The sequence below is a fragment of the Triticum dicoccoides genome, chromosome 2A, assembly GCF_002162155.2.
Source record: "Triticum dicoccoides isolate Atlit2015 ecotype Zavitan chromosome 2A, WEW_v2.0, whole genome shotgun sequence".
In the NCBI taxonomy this organism is placed as follows: Eukaryota; Viridiplantae; Streptophyta; class Magnoliopsida; order Poales; family Poaceae; genus Triticum; species Triticum dicoccoides.
In genome coordinates this window covers 684,541,804-684,550,293 of record NC_041382.1, presented here as the reverse complement: position 1 = coordinate 684,550,293, position 8,490 = coordinate 684,541,804, and positions in this window count along the sequence as shown.

Genomic DNA, 8,490 nt, shown 5'->3' with positions numbered 1-8,490 from the left:
AAAAGATATGAAGCGGACAAAAGTGTAATGTGCACTAACAACCTGGATGACACGGCATGTAACATCCCAAAATTCTAAATTTTGGAATGTTATATAAATAAAAATAAATTGAAGATTGTTTTGTTTTATTGTTTGAATTTGAGTGATATTTGAAACTTTTGAGAATTCATTTGAATTTTAAACACAGAGGAAATACAATGATTTTCCTGGATATATCTTTTGGATCTTATTTGAATTTTATTGTTTAAAACAAATCCAACTCAGGAATATAATAATATGATACCTTCAATATAAAGAAGAGTTGGAAAATTATTACAATATTACTTGGTATTATTAAAGTTTACTTGGGAACTATTTATAAGAGTCAACTTGACTTTATTGCTAAAAATGGTTTAAATAAATTACGTTAGGCCAGAATAAATGTGTACAGAGATTTTTATGAGCCTAGGTATTTGTATGAATTTTCTGGAATTTTTCCGAAGTTATTTGTATTTATTTGGGACCCCAAAACCATCTCTGTGAATTAAATAAAAAAACTAGGAATACTGTTCATCAGGCTTAATACAATTAGCGGCCCATGTCTATCTCTCGCAAAGCGCACAGTGCAGTACCCAGGCCCATCAGGCTGAATTCCAGCAGTGGCGCCCAGCCTTTTCTTTTTTCCAAAATCACTAAGGAGCAATCTTCTTTGCAAAGGTTACTTCCACCTCCCAGGTTGTGACAAGTGTCCCACAACATGTACGCTTTGTCGCAACCTGGTAGTTTTCTCTTTTTTCATAGATTCGTTTATTCAAAATGTTTTATGTTTCAAACCGTGCGTCCAAATCTCGAATTGTTTTCGTGGTTGGATTCCTCACGTCGCGATATTTAAAACTAGATCCAATGTTGATAGGTTTCGACGAACTTTTTTTTTCACAGCAAATACTGACTAAGAAAACCAAACCAGGAGCATGGTTTTCCCTTTCTGAGAGACATGGCCATGCCCATCGTGGAAGCAAACCCGTGCCGCCACAAGGAGTAAATTAGTGCCTCTCACGGTAGAAAAAACACGGTTTTTTTTTCTTTTGCAAGAGGCACAACCGTGCATCTTGCTTCGGCAAATATGTGCCTCCACGAAAAGTAAATTTGTGCCTCTCACGGAAGAAGAAAAAAAGAAAACACACTTTGTTTCCTTTTCGACATGCTTGGTCGTGCCTCTCGTAGAAGGAAATATGTGCCTCTATGATAGGTAAATCCGTGCCTCTCGTGGTAGGGGAAAAAAAATAGAAAATGTGTTTTTCCCTTTTGTGAGAGGGACGATCATACCTCTCGCGGAAAAAAATTCGTGCCTCCACGAGAGTAAATTCGTGCTTCTTGCAGAAACAAAAAATTGCATTTGTTTCCTTTCCGAGAAGCAAATTTGTGCCTCTCATAAAAGCAAATGCGTATCTCTACGAGATGCAAAACTGTACCTCTCCTCGTAGGAAAAAAGAAAATGTGTTTTCCCTTTTACGAGAAGCACGACAACGCCTCTCGCGGAAGGAGAAAACATGTTTTTCTGCGTCAATTTTTTTGTTTTTTTCAAAACCTAAGAAACGTCCTGGAAAAAGCAAAAAACAAAAAAAATAATCTAAAGGCTGAAAATGTGTGCAGAAAAATTGAAAAAACAAAATCCAAAGGGGCGTCTAGAGTGCAACACGTAGCGACGGCTGAGAACGTGCCTCAGCTACCATAAGTGACCCTTGGGGAGGCTTGGGAGCTCCTATAGGGTGCCTTATGCGCTGGCTGACGCAATGGGTGCTCACTACAGCACCCTGATGGGCCGACCCATGAACAAGCAGCAGGGCAATGTATTTATAGGGCGAAAAAATACCCCAAATGTTTTGGTTCTGGTGTGGAATCAAACACGCGCCGCTTTACCTCAAGTACGTGGTTGGCTAACCACTAGAGCTACTGGGCACTTGCAGCGCGACACATTATAAGAATAAAAAAATTGCAGCCACGCTATTTATTGAACTACATTGCCGCATAGATTTTATAATTATTTGAAAACATTATAGAAAAACAAGATTTCTTTATATAAAAAGTGAAAAAAAAATTGAAATTCCAAAGATTTACAAAATAATCATGAATTAGAAAAAATGATGTATTCAAAAAAGTTCATGAAAATTAAAGAGTTCATCGATTTTAAAAAAGTTCACAAAATCTTGAAAAAAATCATTGATTTTGAAATAAAATTCATTGATTTTGAAAAAATCATCAATTTTGACAAAAAGTTCATCGATTTTTCAAAAAGAGTTCGTCGATTTTCAAAAAAAGTTCATATATTTTCTAAATGTTTACAAAACTGAAAAAAAAATCATCGATTTTGAAAAAGATCCCATCGATTTTCAAAAAAATCACAAAATCAGGAAAAATTCATTGATTTGAAAAAAGTTCATCTATTTCGAAAAAAGTTCATCAAAACTTGTAAACAGTTCATCAATTTCAAAAAAATCAGCAAAAAAATGAAAAAGTTCATCAATTTTGGGAAAAGTTCATCTTTTTTTGGAAGAAAAAGTAAAGAAAGACAAAGGAAAAAAAATCTAACAAAAACCGGTCAAGAAAAAACAAAAAACAAAAAAATCCACTTCCATTAACTGAACAAAGAATTAGAAGGCGAAACCGCTGTATGTGGTAGGGATGGAGTCGTAGTGGTTATTGTCTTTCTCCGTGAAAGAAGAGGTTCCAAGCTCAAATCATCCCGTCGCACTTTTTTAGGAATTTAATAGAAAAACAATAATGAATGAAAAAATGGACCGGACCATGAAGAAGGGGTGTGTGTGCCCGTTTTGCGCCGATGGGTGTAACAGGCGCCGTTTAGGGAATACCCCGAAGGAGGGGACCTCCCGTTCGACGCTCTCTGCACCGCTTAGCGACGCTGGCGCCCACGCGCGACGCAGAGCGGGCCGGCCTGTTAAACGTGAAAATGGCTGGCAGTTCCGCTCATTCCGCTATCAGTTGTTGAGCTCCCGTAAAAAAATGATAGTTGCGCTCGCTCGAACGTGATATCTCCCTGATTGACCAGTTCACCTGCTGACTGGTTAACAATTGACTTTAGGAAAATTTTCAAAAAAATTGGAAAATGAATAATAAATTTGAAAAGAATTCACAAAAAGAAAAATTCAAAAATCCTGAACTAGAAAATGAGAAAAGTGAACTAATTTTTAAAAAGTACACCAATTTTGAAAAACAGTTAAGCAAAATTGAGAAAATGTTCATAAATTTGAAAAAGGTTCATTGGTTTTAAAAAAGAGTTCATCGATTTGAAAAAATTTCATCGATTTTTAAAAACAGTTCATCGATTTTGATAAAAAAATCCATCAAATTTGGAAAAAGTTCATCGATTTTGAAAAAAAAGTACATCAATCTTGAAAAACAATCATCGAAATCATATATACCTAAGAGAGCCATCATCACTAATTTATTTATCTCAACATGCAAGCATGCCGCCTCATCATTATCAATGGGATAAGGCCCACCTCAATGTGCAATCAATTATGGAAAAAATCCATTCATTTTTTCTACCTATATTTATTTTATATTCTTACAACTACAATAAATATTATTACAAGTATACATAATCAAATATAATAAGTCATATGTATTTTCTTATTTTAGTTCTCATTTTTTCTAGAATTCCCGCAGGAATGTGCGGTGTATCCTCTAGTTCACAAAATGGACAACAACTTTGAAAAAAAGTTCACAAATTAAAAAAAGTTCATCAATTTTGAGAAACAAATCATCAAATTTGAAAAAAATCATCCATTTCAGAAAAAGTGTGTCAAATTTGATAAAAATTCCATCGATGATCAAAAAATGAAAAAAATCCATTGATTTGAAAAGAAAAAAAAATCAACGCAAAAATGAAAAAGTTCATAAAAGACGATGAAAAAGAAGGAAAGACTAGTCGGAAAAAAGGAAAAAGAAAAAAAAAGCTAACTAAAAATAACTAAATGAAAGAAAAGAAGGTACGTGGCATGAAGCATTGAGTAGCGCAGTGGTTAGTGTGGAGCACTCGCAATGAAACTGGGTTCGAAGTCTAGCTTCGAGTGCTTCAGGCGCCCGTTTGCAAAATGCACTACGGGCGCCTGAAGCGCCGAATATGATTCGCCCCAAAGGAGGGCTCTTTGATTAGTTGCTCTCTTTTTTTTCTCCCCACATGGGCTAAGCCCAGCCAGCCACTGTCCTTCTCCATTTTTTTTTCTTTTCTTTCTCAGTTTTATTTTTCATTGGGCCTTGTTTCCTCTTGCCCATATGAACACCTCTCTCATGTACGTGCACACTTAAAGAACCAACTTCCTCTCTCTCCATTACACTTTAGTCCCACAATTGCCTAGCCTTTGAATACCGGTAGACTTCTAAACTACTCTCTATGTTTCTAAATATAAGTCTTTTTTAGATACTCAAATATGAACTACACACGGAGCAAAATGAGTGAATCTACACACTAAAATACATTCATATACATTTGTATGTAGTTCATATTGAAATTTCTTAGAAGACATATATTTAGGAACGGAGGGATTGTATAGAGAGAGACCCAAAGAGCACCAAAAATCATTCTGTTCGGGCTAAAGTAACTTTTGGTTTAGCTAGAATAATTAACGGTCGAAATTATTGAAGTTGTCATCCCTTTGTGTTGCGAAGGTATCTTTCAAGATCATGTCTTTATTTTGTTCTTTTATATCTCCTTAGCATATTATTCCTAGACTAGTCGGTTGTACGTACATTTTTCGCTAAGTTACTTATTCCATTCATTGAAACTCTTCAATTTTGCAATTATGTTTAGAGATTTTTTCACAGATTCATCAAATTCATCGCCCTCGTCTATTCTTTTCCAAATTTCTTTTACTTTGATGTTGTGAATTTTATGTTTTGACCAGTTTGAGTCAATCTTTGTCATAGGGTCTTCTATGTATAATAAATTGGTTACTGATTAGTCCCTAGTTTTATAGATTAGCCCCTAAGGTTCAAACATTTCTAACTTTTCACTTGTTTATCTAAATTCGATGAAACCAACGCCCAAATTGATCCCATATATCCAGTGAACCTATCAAATCAAACTTTTGCAACATTCAAATTCGAATTTATTCAGGTTCAAATTCAAACTTCTTTTGTTCACATCTTGTGATCCGTAAATCCAAATCGAGTGGTTCTTTTTCCTACATGTACATATTGACTTCCTTTATCCGGTAACAACAATAATTTCAAATCTTGAACTTTTAAAATTTGAATTCAAACCTTCATTTGATCATATCTTGCAAACCATGTATCCTATTCCATTGGTTTCTTTTACACCTAAACGCATATGTCATATACTTTCTGTTCATATCCAGTATGCTCCATATTCAAATACTTTTTGATCCATTTAAATTCGAATTCAATTCAAACATGATTTCACTCTAACTGAGTTACAGTGCTCTGTTTCAATTGATTCTTGTTGCAAATTAATTATTATGTCATATGCAATCTGTCAAGCAACATTTATGTTGTTCTCCATATTTTTTTTATCACATTCCATAGTATCTCCAACATAAACTTATATTGCAATAGTTCATCATCCTTTAACTTAAGTTGATTCCTTCACTTGTCCCCTTATAATACTTTAAGGGCCTAAATTATATATTAAACCAATATATGTATATTAATGTTGTTCAACATTTCCATATTTTTTGGTGTTCTTTTGGTTCTTCTTTGTGGCATGGTTGTTTATTTGGATTCTTTCATTTACGGTACACCGCTCGGAGTGTGACAAATAGAATTATCAGGATCGTGAGTGCGAAGAACTTCGTCAAACGTACCAGGCAAGTCACGACTTGACCATATTCTATTGTGTCTATATTTTCTATGCATTTATCCCTCTTTGATGTAGTATGCACGAGTAGGATTATGTTAGATGAATGTGATATATACACACAGTAGTTCATTGAGGTAGGTTTGACCCTTGTATCATCGTTGAAAGTGCAATTGTCACACAATTACGAGTTTGAAGATTGACCACAATACAATTTGCGAGGACTAATGTTGGTTGTCAAGTTTATCTCTGGACATTGGTTTCTCTATTGTGTCTACGGACGTTGGTAGCCCCATCGATACAAAAAGGGAAAAAGAAGGTGTTCATCGGTGACTCGGAAAGTTTTTTGGTTTTCTTTTTCAGTCCTAGGAACATCCGTACTATTAAGAGGGGTTGCTATAATTTCGGAGTTGGGGAACTCAAAAATTTTCCATACTCCTTTTTCTCCCATATGTGGTAGGATTGTCAGAAGAAGGAGATCACCGGGAAATTACCCACACCTAGGAGCCAGGGTGCCCGAACCTTTTTTTCGGGTGCCCCGAGGCAACCGAGAGTTGTCATAGTGATTCGGCCATGTCCTGGTGCCTGAGGTCATCCTAAAAGGTTGCAAGTGGCCTCAGCCGTGTCCGGGTGCCCGGGGTCACCCGAAAGTTGGCATATGGCTTCGACCATCTGTTCGGGTGCTTGGGGTCTCGAACCCCCGGGTGCCCAACGCTGCCCTCGCACTTCTCTGGCACTCCCGAGTGCCCGAGGTCCTACCCCGGGTGCATAGCCCTCCCCGTCGATGTTCCTATTTTTTGTCCTGGGTGCCCGAGGTTGAGAGGGATTTTTCTCTAGATCATCCGGGTGCCTGGACCCCTTTTGTCCGGGTGCCCAAGGTCGCGGGTTGTGCAACAGCCACATTTTTCATGGGGGGAATAAATATCCCCTTCTTCTTCCTCCTAATCCTAATCTTTGGCCAAGCGTTGCTCCACCATTCCCCACCATTGAAAAGCTTGAGATCTCCTTCCCCAACCACCCAAACTTCACAATACTTTGGGGATAGGAGGAGATTCACCCGATCTACACTTCCACCAAACCCTTTTGAATTCCCCAGCTTCTACATCAACTTCAACTTCTTACTCTTTGGTGTTTGGGCACCCTAGACGAAAGAGGTCAATGTGGAGCCACAATCCATTTGGTGAAGCTTCGTGGTGGTGTTGGGAGCCTCCAACTAAGTTGTGGATAGATCTCCATCAGAGTCGGATGACTCTTCCTCATCAGAGTCCAGCTCCTTGCTGATGTACACCTTGGCCTTGCAAGAGGTGTTCTTGTGGTTGGACGACGACTTGGAGGGATTCTGTGAAGATCTCGACGATGAAGATCTCGACGACGACTTGGAGGAGGAGATGTCTTTTTTCTTGAAAACTTCTGTGATTTCTTCTCGCCATCTAAGTCATAGTTCTTGCACTTCCCTTTTCCATGGTTGCTTTTTACCAAGTCATATCTACCACAGGCACGAATCTCAGCTTCCTAGAGAGGACAGTCCAAAATGAAATGTCCCGGTTTCTTACATTTGAAGCATGTGTAATCTCCAGTAGGTTTTGACAAAGACTTTGAGCTGCCAGAGTTTCTGGAACCTTTCTTCCGAGTTAGTTTTTTCTTTCGTAAGTGCTGGAACCTTTTTGTGATCAATGCGAGATCCTTGTTGATCCTTTCTGGGTCATGAGAATCTTCTTCGGCATTGTCTTCTGAGGAAGAATCGGCGACGGCCTTGAGATCATGACTCTTTCTGTGAGTAGAGCCATACAGATCTCCCTTTTCTTCTCCCTGTTCCTCATGGGTATGAAGTCTTTCCATGATATTAGTAGAGTCAAGAATCTTGAAATTAGCTCATTCATGAATCATTAGAACAAGGGTGTCAAAACTATCAAGTGACCGAAGCAATTTCTTCACTACTTCATGATCGTTGATGTCTTTAGCGTCGAGACCTTGCAGCTCATTCACAATATCACTCAGCTGATCAAAGGTTAGTTGACAACTTTCATTTCCAATTCTATTGAACCGGTTGAACTTTGCACGAAGGGTATCAATGCGAGCTTCTTTCTGAGTTGAAACGCCTTCATTGATCTTCTCGAGAATGTCCCATAAATTCTTTGCAGTTTCACACTGACGATGGCGAAGAAATTGAGCACGAGAGAGATGGCCACCAATTTCATATTTTTCGTGAGCATCCATCTAGATAAGTTTCTTCTCGTTGTTAGTGGGAACTTGAGGTATTTCCACAGTGAATCCATTCTGCACCACGTTCCACATCTCATCATCAATTTCTCGGAGACGGATCTTCATCTTCTCCTTCCAGAAGGGATAGTCCTTCCCATCGAAGATGGGGATCTTGAGGTGCGACTTGTAACTCACTAAAGACATACTTGAAGTCTAAGGTTGTTAGACCAAAATGAGTAGAATCAAGGAGTACCTTTCTCTGATACTAATTGTAGGAACGAAGTATGTCTACCAGAGGGGGTGAATGGGAGTTTTAAAATTTCTTTTGGAAACTTCAAAACTCTCAGACCTAGCAGTGGACCGAGTGTAAACAGGTTTCAGTGAGTGAATTTAAACTATCAAACAAGAACTAAACGCATACATCGAAGGTAATCACATGGTTGAATCCAGTCATGCAATCCAAATTGAATGAA